The following is a 27,926-nucleotide window of genomic DNA, read 5'->3' on the forward strand; positions in this document are numbered from 1 at the left end:
GTTTTACCAGCACATCATGAAATTAGATCACCTCTGTGTAGGAGTTTTAGGGGACCTCCTTGTACGATCTTCAACAGGTGTCCACGCCACCTACACAAGCCCCTGAGGGCCTCTGCAGTGACAGCCTTCTGTCTGCTGCTCTCTGCAATCCCTGTCATCTCTGAAATGACACTTCTGAAAAGTTTGCCAAGCTATTTACATTCCACTTTTAGTGCTTATTTCACTAAAGTGGGGTAAGTTGGGTAGGAAAGATGCTATCTGTTGGCTCATGTGTGTGTTACTTTCCCTTGATATTAAATGAAAAAACATCTATTAATGGAAACCATTTTGGATCCATCAGATGCTAGTTTGTGGAATAATGTGAACCTGTATTTTCATTCTTGTATGCCCATGGAAATACACATATATGTACCTATGGATTTTTACAGACAGAAGGACACATTTATTGACCAAAGTAAACTGGTATTACAATACTGCTAATAAAATTCCTGCATGTGTATTTACAAATGTACCTAGAAATGAAAAACAATGGTTTACTTCAAAATAACTTTGTCATATAGAAATGGGGTTTAGAAGAATCGTACTCTTTTTTTTCTGGGTACAGAATTCGATCTAATATGATTTGATTATCTTTTGGCAATTGAAGAATAGTGTTCTACTGCATTCAGCTCTCATTCTGTTTGCTTGTTTGTTTGTCTGTCTGTTTGTTGTCTTTTTCCTACTGAGGCATGAAACTGGTTGAGTTCTTGTTCCCTGACTGAGATGTACCATCTTCTCTATCTATTTTCAAGATTGCATCACTGTCTTTGAGTTTCCACACTGAACTGTCATGTGGCCAAGTATGATTTTGTTTATATTTACCCTGCGAGTAGTTCAGAGGTCATCTTGAATTTTCAAATGCATCATATTTTGGAACTTTATAGACCCTGTCTCTTCAATGTCTTTTTCTCCTGTCTCATTCTTTACTTGTCAAGGTGACAAGTGTCTGTGTGTCTCTGTGGAACTCTGGGCCTCTTATAAGAATCTGTCTTCCAGGACAAACTGCTGCTGAGACCTTCTGTGCTTGCTTGCAAGAGTCCATCCCAATGTGGCCTGTAGGCTGTTGGCATTCTCTTCCATAGGGAGTGGTGGGAAGGAGTATGGGACCCTTCATCTGATTGCCCAGTCATTTCTCCCAACCAGTTGTATCCAGTTCTGCCTGCATTGCACTAGCTGTGGCATCTCAGGGATGGTAGAGTATAGGCTGGGAAGACAGGGGAAGGACGCTCCATCTACACAGACCCAAGGCAGTCATCGTCTATGCTGGTACAGCCTCTCCAGGGCAACTGTTTCTGGGTCACTTCCTGTCAGTCACCTTTCCGACGTGCTGTGGGAGTAAGCCTACTCAACTAATTGGTACCACATAGCCATGTTGTGGGAGTAAGCCTGGTAAAGTCATTGGTACCACAGAGAGGACTGTGGTGGAATCATACTTTGTTCTGTTGTTGGGATCTTGGGACATGGGAGTTGGCATAGTTCCAATCTCCCCCGGGGGTGGGGGTGGGGACCTGCAATAGACACTTATTAGATTATCCCTCCATTTCTCCTCTTCTTTGGCTATAACTGTTGCTCTACCTTCACATTTAATGACTCTCGTTTTTCTTCTCTATTCTGCTGTGGGCTCACTCAGACATTTGCTTTTGATGCTACTTTTAAAAAAATGATTGTAATTTCCAATTTGTTTCTTTTCCATACTCCTGATTTCCTGTTTGAAGCCATGATTCTTTTTCATCTATGGTAAGTACCCCTTTCTTTCTTTGATGAACCCCATTACAGTGACCACTCGAGACCCTTGTCTGATAGCCCTAACATCCCAGTGTTCCATCTTGGGATCAGTCACTGTAGACTGCGTTTTCTCCTTGAGGATCTATTGTATACCTCTTTCCTTGCATTTAAAGTCCAACTTTATCTTGGGCATTGTGAGCATTTGGAAACTCTGGATTCTCTTAGGTTTCTCCAATGATGTGTTGCTTGTTCTTATAAATAATTTAGTTGAGTGGCAACCCAAATGCAAATATTGTTCTTTCATCCTCACTTAGGTCACTGGAATCTTCCCAGTGTTTGTGTGGGTGCAGCTGGAGTCTCGGGAGGATCGAGGCTCAGCACTTGAGGTTGCTTTGCTCTTTTCTTAATTTGAGAACTCTTCCTCCTCCTCCTTCTTCTCCTTCTCTCTCTCTCTCTCTCTCTCTCTCTCTCTCTCTCTCTCTCTCTCACGCGTGCGTGTGCATACACACACACACACACACACACACACACACACACACACACACACACACTTTTTGGCTTCTCCAGTTAGTGCACTCCCATTCTGTGCAGAGTCTGGGTCCTATCCCGTGCTTCTAAGGCTTTTCCTTTTGTGTTTTGTGTACAGATGCTGACATGCTGTGTGTGATAGTTCAACCAGAGATTATTTTATCCTTGCTGGGCATGCAGCTGCACCTTTATCTTTCATCAGTAAACTTGGTGCATCACATGCTCTGTAGGTCACACCCACCCTGGTCCTTGAGTTTCAATTACAAATCAGTAACTCACAGTTTATTTCTTCCAATTTTTAGCTCAAACTTAACTTGTCTCTGTGACCTGGGGCTCTGACCAGGGGAAGAATAGGGACCTGGGCTTCTTTTATCCAGTGTAGCTATTATCTACCTTCTCCTCAAGAGGAGACTTTGCTGAAATATTTGCTCATCTCTCCTTGCTGATCAGAGCTGGCTCTCACTTCCCTTTCCTTTCCTGCTGGCTCTCTCTCTTATCCTCTTCCATAGAACTTGCTTAGTCTAAAGGCTTCCTTTGTTATGCCTGCCCCCAATTAGGAGCAGCGCTTTCTTATTGTTTTAGAATTTCATGCATGCATATAATTCTTGGCCAAATCCATCCCATTCCTTCTCTTCTATTTTCCCTCCTATCTATCACTTCTTCCTCCCAACTTTATGTGTTCTGTTTAAACTCCACCAAGTGCACTTAGTGCTGCATGTATGTGCAGGGGTGTAGGGCTGTATCTACAGGAGTATGGGTAGACTCTTGGGACTGAAGAAAACCAGGGGTCCTTCCTCCAGCAGCCACCAGTTGCAATAGTTTCTCAGGTAGGAGGAACCGTGCGAGCTGGCTTTTGTCTGACTGATCTTGTGCAGGTCTTACACATGCTGTCACAGCTGCTGTCAGTTCATGTGAGTAACCACCCTGGCATGCTTGTCATCTCACTCTGTCTTCTTGTTGTCTCATCCATGTCCTCCTTCCTGTTTCCCTTCCTCCTCTTTTGTGACTCTGCTTGCTTGGATCCACAGAGCTTTTTCCTGCTGGGATGTCTCACTTGGTTTCTAAATGTTTCAACCCACGCTCCACTGGAAGCATGACGTGGAGGCTCTGTCCTCAATTTCCAGACAGCTTGGTCACTATCTCCCTTTCTGGAAGGCCTTCTCTCAAATGATTAAATCATCAGCTGAGTCACAAGCTGCCCTGGGCCAAGAAGAGCTCAAGTGAGCTCATGGCTCCTCAATGATCCTGCTGTGACATACGATGTCTCCTTCTCTCCCATCTCCTCCTTCCCCATATGGGCAGGAGCACAGAGCCAACTGACTCCTCTAAGGAGTTTCCATTGTAACGTCTAGGCCCAAGAATCAGCCCTTGCCTTGTTCTTTGATTTTTAAGTTCACCCTTTCTACCTGCTCTGACCTTGGTCCCACCTGTGTCTGAATCCTCTGATTTGCTGATCCTAAGGGTGGCATCTGTCACCTTCTGGGGCAGCACCTGATTCTTCTTGTATTTGCAAATCTCCCATACCTAATATGGACTGTTTGAAGACAGGATTTAGTCTAGCAGGTCATTTCTCTCCATCCCCTCATTTCTTTAGCTGAAGTGATTAATGAGAGAGTCAAGGTGTTCTCCCTTTGGCTCCCCACTCCCATTCTTATTGCATTTCCCCACACCAGATGGTTTCATGGCTTCTCTGTCCCACTGGATGAAAGATCAAGGGTTACATCCAGCATACACTAGGCACAGTGCAGCCTGTTGAGTAGCCTGAAGATACCTCCCCAGTGCCTAGAGTTGGGAAAGTAGATGTTGTGTTCAGTGTGTTTCTTCCTCATCTCCCTTCTTATACTAAACAAAAAAAGTCTACTTGTTTGATCACTTCTGAAAGAAACAGGAAAGGGCACCATATAAATAAAAAATGTAAATTCTTTTTACTACCCAGGAACTAAATCATCCTGAAGGATTTTAGAAAGTTCAATGTGGTACATAAGAGATAAATTGCCTTAATGACTTCCAGTATATCAGTGAAAATCTATTTATGTTATTTTGGTTTTACATTTTATTGATTTTTAAAATTTTAATTGTCCCCATTTTCTGAGTTAAATGCATAAAAATGAATATAAGCTCATGCATAAGTTAAATTTCCAGGAATAGAAAGCAGTAAATGAGTAGTAATTGTTTTCCTAGTTTCATTTGTTGGATTTTTTTTAAGTCAAAAGCTGAATCTTGAGTGTGCCACATGGCTGGTTCCTCCCCAAGGGCTTCCAAGTATGACTCAACCAGCCAGGGCTTGAAAATATTTGGGAAAATGTGTTTCTATGATATGGACTGTGGATAGACTGTTTCTCTTGTCATCCCCTACACAATATATCACCACAGCTATTTTACGATCTTGATAGTGTGTTATGTGCTGTGAGTAACCTAGAGATGATTTAAAGGCAGGCAAATACTATACCATCTTAATATGGCTATAGATGGTTGGTGAACATCTGATGAGTTTCCCATCTGCAGGGGTCCAGGAACCCATTCATCCCCATGAGTACCAATAAGCAATTACATTTTAATTATCTCACACTTTGTACTGCATGAAGAAAACACAATGGGATTTTTATGGAACCTCCAAACTGGATACTATCTTTGCATGTGGGCTTACAAATCTATTTAGTCAAGAGAGGTAGAAGAGTGTAATGTAACTCCTTGCTTGTCTCCTGCTGAATGTGTTAGGGCTTCAGAATTCTTGTCCTGTTTTCATATCCCAGTGATCATGTGATGTGTGCCCTCTCCATGTTGACTTTCCTCTCTTATGAAGATTCTAAAAAGAATATTAAGAAACTACAAGGCATAGAGACATTAGTAGTTTAAAATTACATCAGACCAGGTATACACAGAACCAGAAATATCCATGTTCTTCCTTGTGTTTACTTATTTTGAGATAGTCTCCTGAACTTCATGTGAGCCTCAAGCTCTCTATAGAGCTAAGGATGACCTTTAAACTTCTGATCCTTCTGCTTCTACCTCCAGAGTGCTGGTATTGCAGATGTGCACACCCCATTCACTGTTATGCAATGCTGGAGACCAAACCTAGAGTTCTGTGCCTGTTGACAAATACTGCACCAATTGAGCTACATTCCCAGACCTTAAAATGTTCTGTAATACAAAAAAAAAAAAAAAAAAACAAAAACAAAAAACAAAAAACTGATAAAGCATTGTAAAGCATCTTAATTGCCCACAGATGGAGAGACTTGCCTTAGGATTGTTACTGGAAGAGTCTGAGAGCAGAGAACATGGAATGCAATAGATAGGACCTTGTTAGCTGAGCTGAGTGTCATGTTTGTCACTGGTAGTATCCCAGAATATTTACTTCTGAGAGTGGAGGCCATCCAGCTAAGCCTTAAAGGTCTATCAAGATTTAATGCTCTTAATATTCCAGCCTTCAAAGCATCCAGGCCCACTGATGGCCATTAGAAAGCCAGAGCTGAGCATAGGGACCAAAGGTGGTTCTCTAGTGAAATATTCTTAGTAAGGAAACCAGTCCTTCAGCTTCTGGAGTTCACTTAGTTGAAGGACATATCCAGTTGCCCAACTAGTCTCTTCGGTGCTCCCTACCACTGTTCTTTATTTTTTAATGATTACCTAAATAACTACATAATCATTTAAAGCACTTATGTTAATGAGGTTCACACTCTGTGTCTTAAAATCCATATCAAATATGGTGATAACTACTTCGTTTACTCTTGAAATATCAAGACACTGGGAGACTACGGTTAATAACAACATTATACACACACCTGTAAGAACGCTGAGGAAATTAAGTATCATTCCAGAAAGTTCTAAGTGCCTTGAGATCTCTTTTTTTGCCCCCACTACTCTTCCACAAGGAAAACATCACCTTTTCTTCAATTATTATATTTTCATTTTCTAACATTTTATATAAGAATGCTAAAATGAGAGTTCTTTTGTGATAACTTTCACTAAGTATAGATTTTTTCAGATGTGTTCATATCATAAGCATGTATCAATAGTTTACTTCAGGCCTATGTGCCTCACATTGGCCAGGTTCTGGATTTGAACCCTAAAATTACCATATAAATCATTTGTTTCAAAGTAATGTGGGATCGTCTGTCTATACCGTGATTTTTGTGTCTTGTTCCATGATGGACATTTGGAAGCTTCAGGTTTGAGAATATTACTAACAAGATGTTATAAGCCTTTGTTCACAAGTCTTTTATGGGTGTAGCTGGCATCTCATGTAGATAGGAGTATCTGCATTATATGGTAGGAATGTGATTAGTGTGTGTGTAGGGGACATGTACGTGCAAAGGCTAGAGGTCAAATTCTGAGTATCATTTTTAAGAAGCTGTCTACCTTGTTTTTTGAGACAGAGCTTCTCAATGACCTGGAACTCACCACATAGGCCAGGCTAGCTGGCCAAGGAGTCCCACATAACCTACCTGTTGCCACCTCCCTAGTGCTGGGATCACAAGCATATTACAAGGTCCAGTCTGTTTACATGGCTTCTGGGACTTGAATCTGCATCCTCATTCTTATGCAGGGCCACTTTACTGACTAAGCCATCTCCCCAACTCCCTGATTAGCTTGTTTTAAAAGTTTAAATTGTCAAATTGTTTTCACAAGTGGCTCTAGAATTTTACTTTCTACCCATGTATAAAAGACTTCCAGTTTCTGAATCCTTGTCAGGGCTCAGAATGACTTCTTTTTTGCTGATAAGCATCTCAGTAAGTGTGTAATGGTGTCTTGGGACAGTTGAGATATGTATTTTTCCATTGACTAACTGTGTTAAGCATCTTTTCATGCTAGTTGTCTATACACATATTGCTGAGGAACACATGAAAATCTCTGACACATTCCCAATGGCCCTCTTGCTTTCAGTTGGGTTGAGAGTTCTTCATGAATTATCAAGCACATGATTTTCTAAGTGTTTCTCCCCTTCCATGGCAACTTTTGAAGAATATAGATTTATACTTGGGACATTTGCATGCAGGAGGAAAAACCAGCTTTGATCCTTACCAACCACTGCATGGAAATATTTGCTCAAAATGGGTCATAAATACAGATGTCAAGCTTGAAACCTTAAAAGATCCAGAAGGATGTCTGGGATGGCATTCTGGCTCAGTGGATGAATTTCACAGGCCTTCTCAGAGAATTAAGTTGGAACTGTTTTTCTTTCTTTTGTTTAAACACCCCTGTTTTATGGACTTCTGATTTGCATTTTGTTTTACTTACTTTGAGGTTTTTTTTTTTTTTTTTTTCATTCTTCCTTTCTTAAAGCAAGGACTGAGGTCATTGACTTAGGCCCATAGCCCTATTTAACATGGGTATTTAACATAAACTACATACTGTTTTGCTTTTTCAAATTATTTCTATTTGTTCTTTGAGAATTTCATAGGTGCATACAACATATTTTGATCTCATTCACACCATTCCTCTTCCAACTCCCTTTTGCACTGTGCCTACAATGCATGTCCATGGCAATGCCTCTTCTTTTCATTGTTTCTCATATTGAGTCCAGCTAATGTGACCATGGGTCTGGGCCATTCATCCACTAGAGTTCTAGCAACCTTCTCGTCTCTACACCCTGAAACAAAGATGACTGTCTCTCATGCAGTAGCTATCAGCTACCAATCACTCCTCAGCTGGAAATAGGCCTTTAAGAGACATCCCCATATATGCTGAGATTATGACTGCCTCAATATTGCGTAGATATCTATACCTACTGTGAGCTCCTGAGTACAATGACCATGTCATGTCCAGAAGACAGCTCTCCTCCAGTTCTTACCTTTTTACTGCCATAGCTACCATGATATTTCTTGAGCCTTAGATGGTGGAAGCTTGATACAAATGGCCCATCCATAGCTGAGCACTCATAGTCGCTTATAATTGAAACTTGGACCAGATATGAGTCTGAATTATCACTGCCCATTGCAAATGAAGCTTCTCTGACCAAAGCTGAGAGCAACGCTAATCTGTGGTTATAAACAAGAATGTTTAGGAGGCAGTTTGACAGCATTTGGCCTGGCATAAACAGATTTCCCCCCTAGGGTCTGTTACCTCCCCAGTCATGGGTCTTGACCATGTTTACCATACCAGATGTGAAATTCCTTCTAAACATTTTAGGTCTAAGTTACCTCTCTCACTATAATAATTTCCAGTTCTATTCATTTTCCTGAAAATTTCATAACTGTAATTTTCTTTATGTCTGAATAATATTCCATTGTTTATATGTGTGACATTTTCATCATCTGCTCATCAATTGATGGGCATCTATGTTGGTTCCATTTCCTGGCTCTTGTAGCAATGATGTACATGGATGCACAAGTGTCTCTGCAGTAGGACATAGAGTCGGTGGGTTGTGTGCCCAGGGGGCGGCTACAGCTAATTCATATGGCAGTTCTATTTCTAGAGTTTTGAAAAAAGTCCAGACTGATTTCCAAAGTGTCTGCAGCAGTTTGCACCCCCACAAATAGTGGATAAGGGTTCTGGTTTCCCATATTCTTACCAACATTTGTTATCATTTGTATTTTTGTACTTGGCCATTCTGATTGGGGTGACATGAAATCTTAAACTCATTTTAATATGCATTTCCATGATCACTAAGGATGTTGAACAATTTTTAAAGGGTTTACTAGCCGTTTATATTTCTCTCTCTTTTTAAAATGAGAACTTTTCATTCAGTTTGATATCCTATTTTTTGAGTTTATCATCTTTTTTATTATTATATTTGTGTTTTAGTTTTACACATCAGCCATGGGTTCCCCTGTCTTCCCCCCTCCCGCCCCTACCCCCACCTTCCCCCATCCCCTCCCCTCTATTCCCATCTCCTCCAGGGCCAAGACTCCCCTGGGGATTCATTTAAACCTGGTGGATTCAGTACAGGCAGGTCCTGTCCCCTCCTTCCAGGCTGAGCATGTGTCCCTGTGTAAGCCCAAGGTTCCAAACAGCCAGCTCATCCTATTTTTAATTAGGTAATTTGTTTTCTTGGTGTCTTTTTGTTTGTATGTGGTGGTGGTGGTGGTGGTGGTGGTGGTGGTGGTGGTGGTGGTGGTAGTGGTGTGTGTGTGTGTGTGTGTGTGTGTGTGTGTGTGTGTTTGTATTGTCTAGACACTAATCCTATATTGCATGTGTAGATAGCAAAGATTTTCTCCCACCCTGTGGGTTTTCTTCACTAGACTGTTTTCTTTGCTGTACTGAAGTCCTTTAGTTTCAGGAGATGCCTTTTGTGAACTGTCCATCTTATTGCCTGAACTACCAGAGTCCCACTCAGAGTCCTTACCTATGTCTGTAAGTTGATGCATATTCCCTTTGATTCCTGGAGAAGCTTCGGGGTATCAAGTCTTCTGTAAGGTTCTTGATCAATTGGGAGTTGAGTTTTGTTCAGGGTGAGAGATAAGGAACTAATTGTTCCAAGGCTTTGGATGCATCGTCAAGTTATTATTTGGTTCTCTGGTGTTTTGATGGAGGCACTTCACTATAAACTTTCCTCTTGGGTCTGCCTTCAGGTACACCATAGATATTGTTTTTGTTTTAATTCAATTTTAGAATAGTTTTTATTTCCTTCTTGATATTCTCAGTGATCGTTAGTCATTCAACAATATACTGTTAAATTTGTGTTATTTCCTGTAGTTTCTTCTGGTAATGATAACTAGCTTTATTCCATTGTGTCAGATAGAATTCAAAAGATGTTACTTCAGTTTTCCTGAATTTCTTGAGGCTTGCTTTGTGTCCTAACATATGATTAAGTTTTCACTTTTTCTAAATGTTGAAATTCAGTTTTTTTCCTAGTACCATTTATTAAAGATGTTGTTTTTCTCCAATATATGTTTGTGACATCTTTGTCAAAAAGCAGGTAGCTGTAGTTGAGTGGATTTACATCTGGGTCCTCTATACCTCTGGTCTGTGTGTCTGTTTCTTTGCCGGTGACATGCTGTTTCTATCACTATGGCTCTGTAGTATAATTTGAAGTCAGGTATGCTGATATTTCTTATGGCACTCTTATGGTATGTTCAGGATTGCTTTGACTATCCACAATTTTGGAGAAAGTTCCATGGGCTGCTAAAAAGAATGTGTATTCTTTATTGTTTATATGAGATGTTCCCTGTTTATCCATTTTACCAGAAGTGAAGTTCTATGTGAAAATATTGTAAATATTTTGATATATCCTTTATTTTGTTAGAAATTCTAATCTTAAAATGAAATAGTACTAAAAGTTGTAAGAAAATCTGTTCTATACACCTGTCACATTTGTAGGACATCTTTTGACATAAACACCACTCCACTACTTTAGGTTTATCATATCTTCTTGACAAATCATTTATCCTTGTGCAATGCTTGTCTTTGTCTCACTGAGCAATGCTTGATTTAAAGAGTATTCTGCCTCATGTGAGCATGGCTCTGCTATGCTGTCCTTAGTCTCCATCTTCATGGACTGCCTTTTTCATTCTGTCACATTCAGTACATGTGTGACCTTAAAAGTGAAGCAGGTCTCCTGCAGGCAACATATTCATGAATTCTTTCATTTAAAAATAGCCATTTTTCAGTAATTCAATCAAGGGCCCAGTGGAGATGGGCACCCTTAGCTTTTGCTTGTTGGGAAAAGGTTTTTCTCCCATTTCTGAAACACAACTTTACTAGGTAAGATATTTGGTTGATACACATTTCTCCTTAGTACATGGACACATTCCTGCAGAGTGCATTCTGAGAAGTCTGCTGACAGCTCTATCTTGCTTATCTCAGAATACCTTCTTCTTACTGATTTCTAATAGATTGATTATGTGTCTTGGTGAACTCCTTTTAGGGCCAAGTTTGGTGAGAGGACTTTTATGTATGGGGATGGTTTTCTTTTCTACAGATCCGGAAAGTTTTCATCCCTTCTGTCTTTAGATATAATTTCTCTCTGGCCTTCTCTCATCTTGCTGAAAATCATACACTATATGTATAATAAATTGTAGCTGGAGTTTTTCTCTTCAGCTCCAGCCAAGCCCCTGCAGTCCCACAGTCCACTTATAAAATAACCACTCAGATGCTTATATTACTTATAAACTGGATGGCTGTGGCAGGCTTCTTGTTATCTATTTTTTATATCTTAAATTAACCCATTTCTATTCATCTATAAGTTGCCATGTGGCTCATGGCTTACCGGTACCTTACATCTCCCTTATCATGGTGGTGGCTGGCAGTGTCTCTCCTCCTCAGCCTTCCACTTCCCCCAATTCTCTTCTCTGCTTATCCCGCCTATACTTCCTGCCTGGCTACTGGCCAATTGGTGTTTTATTTATTAAGCAATCAGAGCAACACATTTGGCATACAGAACATCCCACAGTAATAAATTTTGATGATGCAACACAATTAAATTATCTGTGATGTCCATTATCATAGATAACTAGGCAGACTCTGTTCTTTTTATTGATGTAAATTGATTATCTTTTTTTTGATTGAATAGCTTCAAGTGGTCTGCTCTCAAACTAGCTGCTGAAACTTTGTAAAGTATTTTTAATTATTTTCTTTCAGGGTTTACATTTGTTATTTTCTTATTTGTATATTGTTTAATAAAAATTTAAACTATATATTCTTGAAGGTTGATGAACATCTTAAACATTTTTATTAGTTAAAAAATATTATTCATATGTTTGTATCTATGTGTCTCTCTCTCTATTTCTCTCTCTCTCTCTCTCTCTCTCTCTCTCTCTGTGTGTGTGTGTGTATGTGTGTGTGTGTGTGTAGATCAGAAGACAGAGTACAAGAATCAATTTTCTCCTTCTACCTATTGAGTCCAGTGATTACAAAGGTCAACAGGCCTGGCAGCAAACACCCTGACCTACTGATCCAGCTTGCTAACACTCCATGAACATTTCAGGAGGGCCATTCTCTGAAGTACCTTGCTCTCTATCATTTTACGGATGCTTCATTCTTTGGGATCCTTTATGGAAGATGCTTTAGTTTCTTTTGGATGAGTTGTGATTCTTGAGTCCCTGTGTCTTACTGCTGGTGTTTCCACATATATGGAAGCAGCTGCAATTTTGACTTTTACAGAAAGGATAGGTTTTTCACTCTTTACTCTAGCCTGTGGACCCCCTTGTGATAATCTTGGGCAAGCAGAGCTTGCTTTCTGATTCTGTGTGTGCCTGGGCAGCTGACTTCACTCTGGACTCAGATGGGGCATCTGTCTCGACCCAGCTCTCCAGCAACTCTGCTATGCAGCTAGACTGCCATGGTGGATGAGCACTGAAACCGCTCTAACCCACCTGGGCCCCAGGGTGGGCTCCCTGGCTAGAAGGCATCACTCTGAGTTCAGCAGTCAGACAAAGTTGCTGGAGGTGCTTCAAAGTTGGATGGACCAATTGCTCCACAGTAGAAATATGCACTTGTGATTCGTCATCCTGTAAGAGCCTGGGGTGATTTTAAGATCCCAGGACACACTAAGTTTCCCTTTATAGCAGAACCATCTTTCTCCCTAGAATCTCAACCACTTTCGAAGCAGAAGCTAAAAAGAGGGCCACTTTCCAGGTTATTATTGCATGGGGCTTGCCAGAACTGAATTTATCAGTCAAACAGAGGCTTTGTGACAAGAGATAAAAGAAACAAGAAAAAAAATCAAACTTTCTGGATTGGGAGATACACTGGGGACAGAATGAAAATGCTGCTTGCTCTTCAGTTTTGTTTTGTTTCCAGAGGAGTGTCAATAAGACTCTTCTGTGTTGGCTAATAACTCTCTACTGCTAGACCTGAGGTTTTGTGACCAATCAGCTGGGCAGTTTGCTGTAGCATTAAGTGAAGTTCAAAACGGGAGGACAAGAGCCTGGACCCCCAGGGGAGTCAGGAAATCTAGGTAATATCCATAATGTGTCAGGCTTTATTTTCTTGTAAGTACTTTGTATGGGTATTGATTTTTTTCTTTTGCAATCAAATGAACTCTACCAAAAATGCTGTGTAATTCACAAAGCACCGTGCAGGTTTCTGTAAGCACTGGACTTGACCTCCAGCCCTGAAAGAGTTCACCAGTGTGGAATAGCTTAAACTCAGGAAGCAATCCGCAAACATGTATTTAAACAGTTCTAAACAGAAATACCTGGGTTGTCAAGGTAGTACACCCCTTTCTGGTCTGTTTGAATTGTTAATGGTGGAACTGACGGAGTTAAAATGCCCTGTCCAGTCTGGGGTGCATTGACAAACCCCAGCTTTCACTCAGACCTGGGCTCCTCTTTCTTCCAGGCTGGCTTGCTGGAAGTGTAGTTGTGTGAGCTGGAGGGAGCTGGGGCTCTCCTGGAGCTGGGTGGGGCTCTCTTTGGAGGTGAGCAGGTCTCTCCCTGGAGATGTGGGGCTTCTCCTTCTCTCCTCTCCAGCATATTCTTTCTTCATCTTGAATTGACTTGTCTCAGTTTCTCACCTCTCCAGGTTTTGGATCAGGTGACTTGGAGAAAGGTAGATACAGTGTCCCATAGGGGTGGGTCTCTATGATTGTGATGCATACACATGGATGACCATCTCTTATGGGGAGCTTCCTTGAGAATTTCCCGTGAGAACCATACAAGGTAGTGAGAGGTGGCTGTTGTCTTCTCTCCAGTTGTGACTGGCACTGGCACTCTTGTTTCCTGTGGTCCCCCTCTATTAGTCACAGGCTTGTCAACGTGATCCTTCCACAGTGACTGTTGACTTTCTCACCCCACATGCTTCATTTCCAGTTCAGGAGAAACAGCTTCATTTCCCCACCATCCCAAGTACAGAGTGCTCACTACAGTAGTCTTCTCTTGCCAACGCTAAACCTAGTGATGGTGGTTTCAGCTTCTTGACCTAGACTTTTTCTGGGTGAGGTGCAGAGCAGATGCTAATGGGTACCTATATTCCAGATCACAGCAGGTGCTGTGGGCTCCCTGAATGGGCCATCTCAGCCCATTATTTGGATGTGAAGAGGGAAGGCTACAGCTTTCCTTGTGCTGATCCAGTCTAATGAAGATGGCAGGGGCTTACAAGGATTAAAATTGCATGCTAGCCATTTTCACACCATTTTATCACAGATGACACCATAGGGACACGTGGCAGCCATTTTTACAGTTCATAATTGTGGAGGTACTGCTGAAGTTGTTCGCTATTCTATTGGCATTCTTCTTTTATTTCTTTGGTGCTGTGGATGATTCAGTGGTAAATAAAACACTGGTCAGTAGCCAGGCAAGAAGTACAGGCAGGACTGAGAGAGGAGAATTGAGAGAACAGGAAGGCAGGAAGGAACACTGCGAGCCGCGGCCATGACAAGGGAGACGTGAGGTACCGGTCTGCCATGAGCCACGTGGCAAAGTATAGATTATTAGAAATGGGCTGAATATAAGAGTAAGAGCTAGACAATGGTAGGCCTGAGCTAATGGCCAAGCAGTTTAAATAATATAAGCATCTGTGTGTTTATTTTATCCATGGGTTGTGGGACTGCAGGGGCTTGGTGGCACCTGGAGAGAAGCTCTCCAGCTACACTTTGGATTCCTGGCAGTTGAAGATACCTGCATGTAGTAATACCATCTCAGCTCTTCCTATGTGCTCTCAGGATGATTCTGGCTTACCTAATTTTAAAAGGGGTGTTTTTTAGACCTGGGTCAGGTAGGACACAGCATTATACTTTTGACCATGTTTTGTTAAGAGAATTCATGCAGCTATAGCATAACCTGGTTATTTACACTGAGAACGCCAGTGTACCCTGAGTTGAGGTTTTACATGTTGGCTACATTTGCCACGATCAACCATCATACAAAAATATTAAATGGGGAATCCTAGAAATAAATAATTCCTAAATTTCTAGCTTCATGCTTCTCTGAGAAAGGTGTTATCTCTCCTGCTGCCCAGCTTCATAGAGGGTAGGTGGAGTCATTGCCTCCTGGGGCTGCATTCTCATCCCCTCTGGTCATTCACTCCATCCTCTCAGTGATCAGATGCACAGTGTGGCCATGCTTATCTCCCTTGGTGTATCTCCTTGGAGATAATGACTTGAAATGCAAGGGCACAGATGCTGGTAGCTTGGGCACACAAAAGAGCAGCCAGGAACGTGCTCCCTAGAAAAGAAAGTTGCACTATAAGTAGAAACGGTTTATTTTTTTAAAGATTTATTTCTTTTAGTTTATGTGTATGAATGTTTTACCTGCATGTATGTCTGTGCACCTTTTATGATCCTGGTGTCTATGGAGGCCAGAAGAGGCTGCCAGATCCCCTCGAACTGGACTTACAGGCAACGTGTATAAAGGGTAAAAACATTTCAGTTTGGCAAATGCTTGCCAGGAAACCCCCAACCCAATTCCTCAAGAATAACTCTCGCCACTTAGTACAGCCTATCTGAAACAGCAGAGGCAGGGCTAAGACCGGAATATTGTCCACTGAGCCCCCACCCCGATATGCTCTTTCTTCCCTCCAAGCCCCCTAAATCCTCCAACCCCAGGAGCCATTCCACAGTCTCCACTCCTTAGTGAGACTGTGCCCCTTCACTTGCTCTGGTTAAAAGAACAATTCTGCTTCTGGAGATGACTGTCTTCTGTCTTCTAGTTTCATGTTCCCGCTATCAATTCCTATCTAATAATGCAGGTCCTGGCAGCTGAACTCTAGACCCCTAGAACAATAATAAGTGCTCTTAACCGCTCAGCCATCTCAGGCTCCGAAGAGGTTTTGAGAGAAAGGCTACATTCACATTACTTGTTGTGGTAAAATTGCATTGTTTTATTATTGATTGTTGTTCTCTTACTATAACTAATATACAAACTCTATTTTATAAGAAAAAAGGAGCCATAGTGCATACAGACTCTGCATGTTACCCACGACTCCAGGCATCCACTGAGTGTCTTGGAGCATATCCTCCAGGGCTAAGGGGGACTGATATACTACAGTTGTGTTTTCACACATAAGAAATGAGGGTTATTTGATAGGAGTGTCTTCCTTTCCCTGCTAACTCCCTTCCTGTGCTACATTGAAAATACTTTTGTGCATCTGAGTCATCCCAAATTATCTGGAGTTTCTAGCTACAATGCAGATGGGTAGTTTGAGTGGAGCATGAGGTTCTACTTAAAAAACTCCCAAGGGATACCTGTGCTCTGTGGTCCTCTGGCTACAGTCTGGGTGACAGGAAACTCTTTGACTGAATAATCTATAGTACTATGCACTGTGTATGAATACCAAAAGCCTGTGGATATTTTGATGTTGTGGAGAAGGTCTTAATGGTAATTTGACCACTATAGTCTATCATTAATTTGAACTCTGGTTAAAAGTTTGATGTCATTTATGTGGAAAGGGAGATTGTAATAGAAACAAGGGCTAGGGTTTTCATGCTTAATTTTGCTACAACTGCCCCAGGCCACAAGCAGGCTTCCATGAGTTCATCCTTTGCCCATTCTCATTAAATGTGTTATTGGTAAAATTATTAAGGCCACTCCATGTAGTTAAAAGGGGGGTTTATTTAGTGGTGTAACTTACAAAGAAGGAATAGGTAGGTTTCACGGTGTGGGAAAGGAGTGTCGCAGTCCGGCAGTGTTCTCTGGAGAACTCTGCTCAGTCTACCTCCAGTGTCCAGAGTCCAGGAATCAAGAGAGCCCCCACATCCAGAACTCAGGTCTTCAGCATCCCCTCTCAGCCCTGCCTTGTAGGCGTGACCATTACCAAAGCCTCAATGGGGGTTGGACCTTTGAGGTCAAAGCTGGATGGCTACCCACTACATCTCCCCCTTTTGTCTAAATAACAAGGTTCTAACCTAATACAAGACTATATACAAAGGAATGGTTATCAAATATTGTCCATGAGTAATGAGGGATAATGACCTAGATAAGATGGAACTACAGTCAATGTGAACAATATCAAGCAAGAAACACATACTAAAAACCAGAGAAGTCTAGAGCATGGGTAAATGGCATGTTACAAAGATCATTCCAAAAGGTGTCCTAGCCTAAAGAACCCGAATCTAATAATTAATATGTTCTATCTAAGAACATATATATATATATATATATATATATATATATATATATATATATATGTAATAACTATAACTGCTAGCCTTCAATCTCATCAAGACCTGAGAAGGAATATAATGGTACCTGAGAAATGGAAGATGGATGCAAGCAACTTTCAGGAATCTTGCAAGAGTAGACAGAGACAGCTGGCAGCCTGGACAGTCTAATGTTTCTTAGCATTGTTGGTGCATTCAAATTGGCTACAGGCCTAAAGTATCTGACAGACCATTTTCAGAAGCAGGAATTCTGAAAGACCATCTTACCCTGTCTTGGCAGAGTTCAGAAGTCACTTTTCTTTGTGTCCCACTTGTCCAGAAGGACAGCACTCATATTATCAGCAGTTGAGACAAGGGCAGTTCTTTGCGCAATAGGCGATTTTGTGCCAAGAAGACAAACTCCAAATGGAAATGTCTTAGAAGCCCAACATTCTCTCAAGATCAAATTGGTCCTGCCAGGAGCAATTGTGACTCACGTCAACAGAATTCTAAGTTATTTAAATGCCATATTCTCTAGGTCTATGAAGTGTTTCAAGATTACCTGTCCATCTGACCTATGTATCTGTAAATCTGGATACCCTAACTAACATAACTATAGAGATGACAAGCATAGGTGACTATAAATCTATAAGTCTTATCTACCAAAATAATCTAAGGACTAAGGCTTCATGTAAACAAGGCAAACAGCCTATAAGCAAATGTATGGTAAAGGACGATGACTTTAAAATTGTGACAATACATAAGATACTTATAATAGAGGTAGGAATGTATAGTGTGATATGCAATGTGACAATAATCTTTAATATATATCAATATACAGAATATCCTAAACAGAAGTAGAACATATGTACAGTATGACAGACATAAATTTACATTTGTATCAATATACAAATATTTCAAACAAGAGTAGAAATATATATATACATTATAACAAATATAGTTCTGTATTTATATCAATATACAAATTATCTTAAACAGGAATATAAAAATAGTTTACATTTGTATCAACATATAAGAATCTATAACAGTGCAAATTACAGTGCAAATTATCTAAGGCTGCTGTTTTACTAAATTTGTTTACTAGTATATACAATAATCTACCACAATATATTATACCTCTCTGTTCCATTTCTTCTTTTTCCCTTTTTTTGAGACACTTTTTCTTTTCTTAAGGAGAATACTGAGTTTAATATTTTCTTCCACCTCCAACCCTATAACCATCATCCATAACCCTGAGAAATATGAAACCTTAGGAAGAAGGGGCATTGTTTTCTTAGAATTGCTTCCTACTGTTTAGGGGGTGATGGTATCTCTGTTGGGTACTGTGAGAAAGCTCAGATAGTTAAATCTCAGTTAAACTAACTGTAGATTCTGCAGCAAGTCTCAGAGTAATGTGTAAGATTGTCTGAAATTCTGGCAAGAAGTGTAGTATGATGATGATTACCATGGCATCATTCTGGATTGGGTAGAGTTGTTGTTGTTGGGGCCCCATCTTCCTTTTGGAGACTTCAGAGATTGCTATTGGAAAAACTTATTTTTACCATGAAAAACTTGAGTGTCATTAATATCAAAATGGAAAGTTTAAAGATTTTAAATTTTAAGAATTATATGATATGTAGGAAAGGATTCCAAGAAATCAAGAGTAAGCATGGAGAGAATTAGAATATTGAAGACAATGGTCCCTTTTTATTGGTTTCCTTCTGTCTCACACCAGAGGGATCTTCTGATATGGGACTGAAGAATCTCTCAACCTTTTCTTTTATCAATATGCTTGGGATTAGAGGATTGAGCCAATTCCATCTCCAAAGTCAGCTTGGTTTATAATTGAATTGGAACCACAACTTTTCTAGATTGATAGAGATATAGATGTTAGACAATGAGATTTTTACCCTGTGTAGATTGGTTCCAATAGATTCTTTCTTTCTGCTGTAAACATCTGGCTATCCAAGGCCTTATGATTTCTGGAAGATGGGTATTTCCATTATTCTGGAAAGACAAAAATAAAACCCTTCCCCAACCTTTGATTGTTAAATTTTTCTTAAAACTTGTAGAGATATCACATTGGTGGATGAGCTTTTACTTCTCCTCATTAAGGGGTTCAAATCAAATTTTTATTAATTTTGTTGGTATCTAGAGCTTTTCTTCTCCTGAAGAAACAAAAGCAAAACCCCTTCCCCAGCATAGGACATATCCAGATTTCCATTCTGAGGTCAAGACATCTTTGAAATAAACTGGTTGGTTTAGCTCAGGAGTTTTGTCTATCGTCCAGTGTCTCTCCACAGCTGTTCCTTTCTCATCAGCACTGAGAAAATTCAAGGTTAATAAAGCACTACGCAATCTATTTCTAGGAGTCATTGTTACCTGTTGCTGTTTATTTAGCATATCCTTTAAAGTTTGATTGGATCTTTCTATGACTGCTTGGCCTGTGGGATTATGTGGTATACCTGTAACATGCTTTATATTGTAATAAGCAAAGAATATTTTATTGGAGACATATGCTGGGACATTGTCTGTCTTAACTTGTACAGGTATTCCCATGATGGCCATAACTTCTAATAGGTGTGTAATCACAGAATCAGCCTTTTCAGAACTCATAGGAGTTGCCCACTGAAATCCTGAATAGGTGTCAATGATATGGTGTACATACTTTAATCTTCCAAATTCTGCAAAATGAAACACAACCACATGCCAAATTTCATTTGTTTGTATACCTTTTGGATTGCTCCCTGCAGGTAATGGAGTTTGGTTATAGAAGGAACAAGTAGGACAATTTTTTTTCATAATATCCTTAGCTTGTTGCCAAGTGATGGTGAAATCCTTCTTCAAACCTTTGCTATTTACATGGCGTTTCTTATGAAATTCTGAGGCTTCTAGCCCATTACCTATTAGTAACTGATCAATCTCCTCATTACTTTGTGCTAGAGGTCCTGGTAGACCTGTATGGGATCTGATATGTGTATATATATATGATGTTCCCTTTTTCTGATGATTTTCTGCAATTGTATGAATAATGAAGTTAATTCTGTATTATCAGGAATAAATTCAGCGGTTTCAATATGTAAAACAACTCTCTCTGCATATTGAGAGTCAGTGATTATATTGAGGGGTTCTGCGAAGTCCATCAGTACCATAAGAATGGCATACAGTTCTGCCTTTTGTACAGAGCTGTATGGACTTTGTACCACTTTACTTAAGTCTCCTGATTTGTATCCTGCTTTCTCTGATTTATTTGCATCAGTATAGAATGTGAGGACTCCAGAAATTGGCTTTTGTCATACAATGGGAGGAAGGACCCATTTAGTCTTCTTTATGAATTCTATTCTCTTGCTTTTGGGATAATGGTTGTTAATCTCTCCCAAAAAGTTACTGCAGGCTCTCTGCCAGTATTCATTATCTTTCCATAATGATGAAATTTCCTCAGTAGTTAAAGGTACTACAATTTCTGCTGGGTCCATTCCTGTCAACTAGCAAAGTCATTTTTCCTTTTTGAATCAAATCAGAGATCTTTTCTATGTAAGTCTTTAATTTCTTATTTGGTTTATGTGGTAGGAATATCCATTTCAATATAATATCTTTCCTCTGTATCAAAATACCTTTGGGGGAATGTCTGGAGGGGAATATGACAATAATGCATTTAAGTTCTGGATCCACACAATCCACATGTGCCTCTCAAATTGTCTTTTCTACTAGAGCCAATTACTTCTCAGCTTCAGCTGATAATTCTCTTGGGCTACTTAATTATTTGTCCCCTTCTAGAGTATTAGCCAAATTTTGTAGTCCATCTTTGGGTATTCCCATGAAACCCAGTAAGTTGGAAATGCTTCCTAATAACTTTTGAAAATCATTAAGAGTCTTCAATCAATCTCTCCTTAGTTGTACCTTTTGGGGTCTAATTTTTTGTAGCTCTATCTTATATCCTAAGTAATCAATAGAATCTCCTCTGTATTTTTTCAGGGGCAATTTGCAGTCCCCAGAGAGGCAAAACATTTTTTTACTTCTTCAAACATGCTTTCTAATGTGTCTAACTTTGGATCAGCTAATAGGATATTATCCATATAGTGATAAATTATGGATTGTGTAAAGTTTACAAGAATTATCTCCAATGGTTTTTGCACAAAGTATTGGCACAAGGTAGGGCTGTTTAACACTCCCTGTGGGAGGACCTTCCATTGATATCTCTTTACTGGCTGTGAATTGTTATAATTAGGCACTGTGAAGGCAAATTTTTCCCTATCATTTTCTTATAAGGGTATGGAAAAGAAACAGTCTTTTAAATCAACAGCTATTACAGGCCATTCTTTGGTTAGCAGAGAGGGCAAGGGCATCCCAGTCTGTAGGAGGCACATCAGCTGAATTACTTTATTAATAGCTCTTAGATCTGTCAGCATTCTCCAATTACCAGACTTTTTTTAAAATAACAAATACAGGAGAATTCCAAGGGCTAGTAGATTCTTCAATGTGTTGAGCATTTAACTGCTCTTGAACCAGCTGTTCTAAAGCTTGTAGCTTCTCTTTTGTTAAAGGTCATTGTCCAACCCAGACAGGTGTATTAGTTAGCCATTTTAAAGGTAAGGCAGTTGGTACTTCTGAGAGTTCAACAGCAGTTGTGCTCTGCTGGTGTACAGCCTGAATGGTTGGTGACTGGTTTTTATAGCATGTTATGATATTATTCCTAGAAACACTCATTGATCTGTATTCCTTTTCTGAGAGTGTAGGAATTTTAATCTGGGTATTGCACTGTTACAGCAGATCTTGGCCCCAAAGATTTACTGATACATTTGCTACATATGGCTTTAGCCTTCCTCTCTGTCCTTCTGGCCCTATGCATCCAACTCATCTCGAATTCTGTTTTATCTGAGATAGGGTGCCAATCCCTAAAAGTTGGACATCTACCTCTTGAAGAGGCCAATTCGGATGCCATGATTTTGGTATAATTATAATCACACCTGCACCTGTGTCTACCAGGCCCTCCAGAACCAGGCCATTGATTTGAATTCTAAACTTTGGTCTTTGTTCATTTATGGAAGTCTGCCAAAATATTTGTTTTATTGTGTTCTTTGTAAACTGTGATCCATCTATCAGAGCTGTTTTATCATCCATTGCCATATCAGTTTTTACATTAGGCATTGATTTATTCAGTTGTCCTGGAGAGGAATGTCTTCCACAGTGGCTGGGAATGTTTGTACCAGGTTTGATTTAGGGGCCTACAAGAGGCCCCCTGAGGCATTTCCCACCATTAAAGGGTTGCCTTGTATATCTATTTTTGATCTGCACTCACTGGTCCAGTGTCAGCCTTTGCCACATCTTCTACATAATCCAGAAGGTGGTCGGGGTATCCTGTTTAGGCTATTCCTAGAAGGAGTATTACTTCTAGGATTATCCCATGTACAGTTTTTACTTATATGACCCGGTGTACCACATTTAAAACATTTGGTACCATGGGGCCTTCTTTCACCTCTGGGATTTGTCTCTCCTATCCAAGCCTCATTACTGTAGTTAAGAGACTCAACACCATTAGTATACTGAATCCATTTTTCCAAAAGGGCTGATCTGATCTTTAATGGTGTAAGTATTCTTTTACATTCTGCATTAGCATTGTCAAAAGTTCTTTAGGATAGTACACCTTTTGGAATGATCTTTGTAACATGTCACCTACCCATGCCCTAGACTTCCCTGGATTTTACTATGTGTTTTTTGCTTGATATTGTTTGCACTTATTGTAATTCCAACTTATCTAGGTCATTATCCCTCATTACTCCTGGACAATATTTGATAACCATCTCTTTGTATATAGTCTTGTATTAGGTTAGAACTTTCTTATTTAGACAAAAGGGGGAGATGTAGTGGATAGCTATCCCAGCATTGGCCTGGAAGTTCCAACCCCCATTGAGGCTCTGGTAATGGTCATGCCCACAAGGCAGGGTGGAGGAGGAAGCGGAAGACCAAGGATCGGGAGGAGGTCTCTTGCTTGGTTCCAGGACCCTGGGCGCTGGAGGTAGACTGAGCAGAGTTCTCCAGAGAACACCGCCGGACTGCGCCAATACCTTTGCCAGACCCTGCAACCTACCACTTCATTTGTAAGTTACCCTACAAAATAAACCTCCCTTTTAACTACGTGGAGTGGCCTTAATAATTTCACCAATATGCCAAGGACTCAGTTAATACCTTTTCTTAATTCTTTATCTAACACAGCTTTTGTTATAGCTGTGTTCAGCCTTTGTAAAAAAATCAGTGAAGGGTTCATGTGGACCCTGAAATATCTTTGTGTATACCCCAGTTGGTTTTCCAGTTTCTGAAAATTTCCCCAAGCATTTAGAGCTGCTGTATGGCATAGGCATATTGTATGCTCATCATAATTGGTTTGTACATTCCTGTCAGGGAAACATCCCTCACCAAGTATTTGATCTTGGGAGATCACAAAACCTCTGAGTTTACCTTGTTGTTTTAAATTTCTTGCCTCTTCTCTCAACCAGCTTTTCCACTGTAACTGCTGGATATATTCTAGAACAGCTGAAATTAACTGATGCCAGTCATTTAGAATTATTCTATGTGAGGTAGACCACAAATTTAACATCTGTCTTACGTATGTGGAGTGTATCCCATATGTAACTACTGCTTCCTTTATATTTTTAAAGTCCCTTGTTGAAATTGGTTGTTATGTATATGTCATATATTGTGCAGGGTGTGTGTCATCTGCTGGCTTCTCATGGATGATAACAGGATAAGTGTATGATAGCCATTTGGAGATGTTACAACCTGTGTGGTCTTGCCCTTCTGCTTATTATGTCCCTTGTCATGTTTAATGAGAGTTTCTTCCAGGGTTTGCAAAGGAGAACCTAGGGTCTGTTCTAGGGAGCAAACCTCCTCTCTTGCAAGGGACTCTAGATTTCTCATGGAATCATGGAAGTTTTTATGTTCTTCAGAAACACATGATTCCATGGACCTTATCTTATCAATTAATGATAATCTTCTTCCTTATATAGTGTCTGTAGAGTTAGTGTTCTATCCATTAAACATTCATATTTATTATCAATAAAATCAATTTTTGGTACAAACCTGTTTTGTAAATCCTTGTTAGCAGATTCCAGAGAGAGAGTCTTTCTCTGTAAGCTTTCATTGCTATTAAAGCCTGTATCAATCCCAAAAAATGACTCATCTTTGTTCTTATTATTAAACCAGTGTTTGAACACTGTGTGAATTATTATGATGAATGCCAAAATGGTACAATCTAGATATATATGCCTTAGGGAGGTTGTATATTTCCAGGAAAATGTCATTCATCATACAGGAAAAAAGGTTTTTAAATTCTTGTGAGGTAATGTTGTTGAGCATATTACAAGAATTACTCAAAATTTGTTAGTCAGTTTTAAGGTGTAAAATTATCAAGTACTTTTACTTGAAATAAGATGCTTGTTTGCTTAGCTTACCTTTCCGTGAAAAGTGTAGTAGCACTTTTCAGCCAGCAGGAGGCATTGGTATAGCTCCAAAGCAGGGCCTGCTGGCGACCTTAGCTGGTGGCAGCTGAAGGCAGGAGCCAAGATGGCAGGGAGCTGGCACTCAGGAAGAAGTGGGAAGGCCTCACTCACAGCAGTTTTCGCTGGTCTGTGGCCTAAGCTAGGGAACTGAGACCAGACTAGCTGCTCCCATTTTTGGGAATGGAACTGTGTAGGTGATCCCTGGTTATATGGAACTTTGCAGGTGGGTTTAGGTTCTTGCCAGCCTGGGAGAAGCCTGAGGGTGAGAGCCACCCAGGCCTTTGAAATTTGCCCCACGTGAGTGCCAGATATTGGTGAAATCATTAAGGCCACTCCACGTAGTTAAAAGGGAGGTTTATTTAGTAGCGTAACTTAAATGAAGGGATAGGTAGGTTGCAGGGTCTGGGAAAGGTGTGTCACAGTCCAGTGGTGTTCTCTGGAGAACTCTGCTTGTACTAACTCTAGCCTTGACTATTACCAAAGCCTCAAAGGGGGTTGGAACTTCCAGAACAAAGCTGGGATGGCTACCCACTACAATGTGTGTTGTCTTCACTGGTCTCCAGAGGTCTAGCTTATGCTAACCTTTTAGTTTCAAATATATCTTATATTTATGTGTCCATGTTCTTACAAACTTGGCAGGAAATTCTGTATTTATTTGTATTTTCTTCTCAGAACAAAAAGTAGACCCTTGCCCTTAGTATATGCTTGGTAAATATCTGCTGAGAATACATATGGAGCCTGAGAGTGGAGATGCCAGATAGCAACCAATTTAGTGAAGAAACTGGTGTGTGTGGGGGGTGTTGTTAAAATTTCTCCACAAAAATCTTTATTGCTTAATGATATTGACTTATTAGCATGAAAAGAATGTATCCCATAATATCCGTGCATAATGCATTTCTCATTTTTAACTCTTTCAAAATTTAGTAGTAACAGTTGAGGAAAAGTTATAAACCTTATCATTATTTTCAAACCAGTTGTCTAGAGAAGGGGCAAAGCAGACCTATGCTCCTCATTGATGCTTTCCAGTGATTTCACACTGGGAACCTTTCTTCTTTGAGGTAGAGTTCACTAAGACATTAACCAAAACCACTTCATCTTCTCGATAGTTTCTGCTGTACAACTTTGTAATGTGCTTATTTTGATCCTGTCTGTGTCAGAATCAAAATGATTTGAAAAGTCAGCAATTGAACTGTAAGCTGTCACTAGACCTAATTTCCTGAGTTATGGATGGGTCTCTTGAAGAGAGTCAAGAGAAAGACAAATGAGAAAGAAAAAAAACCCACTTTGAACTTTAAATTGTATGTTATTACAGACAAAGAAATTTTCTAGGGAGAAAGGAGTTGAGAGGAGGGGAAAGAGAGTTTAGTTGAAAAAAATGATTCTTGGTTCATTTCAAAGGTGTCATGAGGCAAATTATGTAGTTTTTTTTTTTTTAAGTAGAGAAGTAAAGGCCCACATTCATTTTTTTTTTTTGCCTGCTAAATTACAGCTCTTATGTTAACTTACATTTTCTCTAAATTTCCATATTTAATGCAACTTTAAAATAGCAATGAGACAATCAAGTTAGTACTTAGGTTTTACACAATTTTCAAAGAAGTTAGATAATACATGTTACAGAGAGTAACCTCAGTGTTGCTCAAAGTATCATATGAACAAAGGAAAGTAGCTAGTCAAGGCGACTCCTTTTGTAAAAAGGTTTCCCAAGACCCAAACTGGGCTGGCAATCCTACAGGGCACTGGAAGTTCACTAACACAGATAGAGACTGTGTCTTTTCCCTGTTGGTGGGGTCCAGCATCATAGTCTTTTGTGAATGGTTACTTTAAAAGAATTGGCATGAAGGAATTAAAGGAAAGGGGAGAGTCGGGTGGATGAGGTGGGGTGGGGTAGGAATTGGAGGGGGAAGTCAGCAACTTCAGGTCATCAAATTTGTGATATGCAGGAGATGTGTGAATAGATAAGAGTTTTATAAGGTTGTAGAGATTAAAGTGGGAGATTCATGGAAGGGCAACCCTGGGTGGGCAAACTACCCTTGATAGAAAAGGAATTCTTACACACATAACTGTATGTTTGATATCAATTCAAAATTTGAATGCTTATTCTGAAAAAAAAAAAACCACATCAAATGCCACAGAATGTTTAAGTCTAAATCACTCTGAATCTAAGTTTCCTTGGTAGTATTGTTGCTTTAAAGGAGACATATTTCATTGTATTTGTTGTGTATGTTTAGGAAGTGAATACTCTCAGGACAGGAAAGGTCACCAGTGCCTGTAAAGTGGCATCACAAAATGTGGGACTGAGTAAACATTGAGACAAAACTGAGATCTTTTAAAATCTTTAATATACTTCAATATCTGAAGTAGAAGTCCCAACTTACTGGTCAAATTGATGCTACAGAAGAAAAATAATGTTTTGATCTGACTCCCATGTTGGGAATAAATTAACTCTAAAGTGAACCTGTGATCAATTCAGCAGTCATCAAACAAGGTAAAAATACAGCAGCACAGTCTATTTTTATGTCAATTTGACACAAGCTAAAGTCATCTGAAAGGAGGGAACCGCCATTGAGAAAATGCATCAATAAGGTGTTGTTGTACCAAGCACCAGGCCAAACTCCAGGAGTCCAGTCGAAGACAGAGAAGAGGGATTCTATGAGCAAGGGGCGTTGAGATCATAATGGGGAAACCGACCAAACCAAACTAGTGGGAACACATGAAATTTATACTAACAGCTGTGGAGCCTCTATGAAACTAGAGTAGACCATCTGCATTAGCAAGACAGTTGTGTAGCTTGATTTGCTTAAGGGACCCCCTGGCAGTAGGATCAGGATCCATCCCTAGTGCATGAGCTGGCTTTTTGGAGCCCACTACCTATGGTGGGACACTTTGCACAGCCTTGATGCAGGGAGGGGGGCTTGGACCTGCCTCAGCTGAATGTACCAGGATCTTCTGACTCCCCATGGGAGGCCTTAGCCCATTGGAGGAAGGAATGGGGGTATGGGTTGGGAGGGGAGGCTGGAGGAGCAGGAGGAAGGAAGAGGGGGATTTGTGGTTGGTATGTAAAATGAAAAAAATGAAGATCTGGCTGCAGGGTATTTTCTTAGTGATTGATAGGGAAGGGCCCAGTTCTTAACTAGTGATTGATGGGGGAGGGCCTAGCCTACTGTGCATGATGCCATCCTTGG

This window comes from Onychomys torridus, chromosome 3, assembly GCF_903995425.1.
Source record: "Onychomys torridus chromosome 3, mOncTor1.1, whole genome shotgun sequence".
Lineage (NCBI taxonomy): Eukaryota > Metazoa > Chordata > Mammalia > Rodentia > Cricetidae > Onychomys > Onychomys torridus.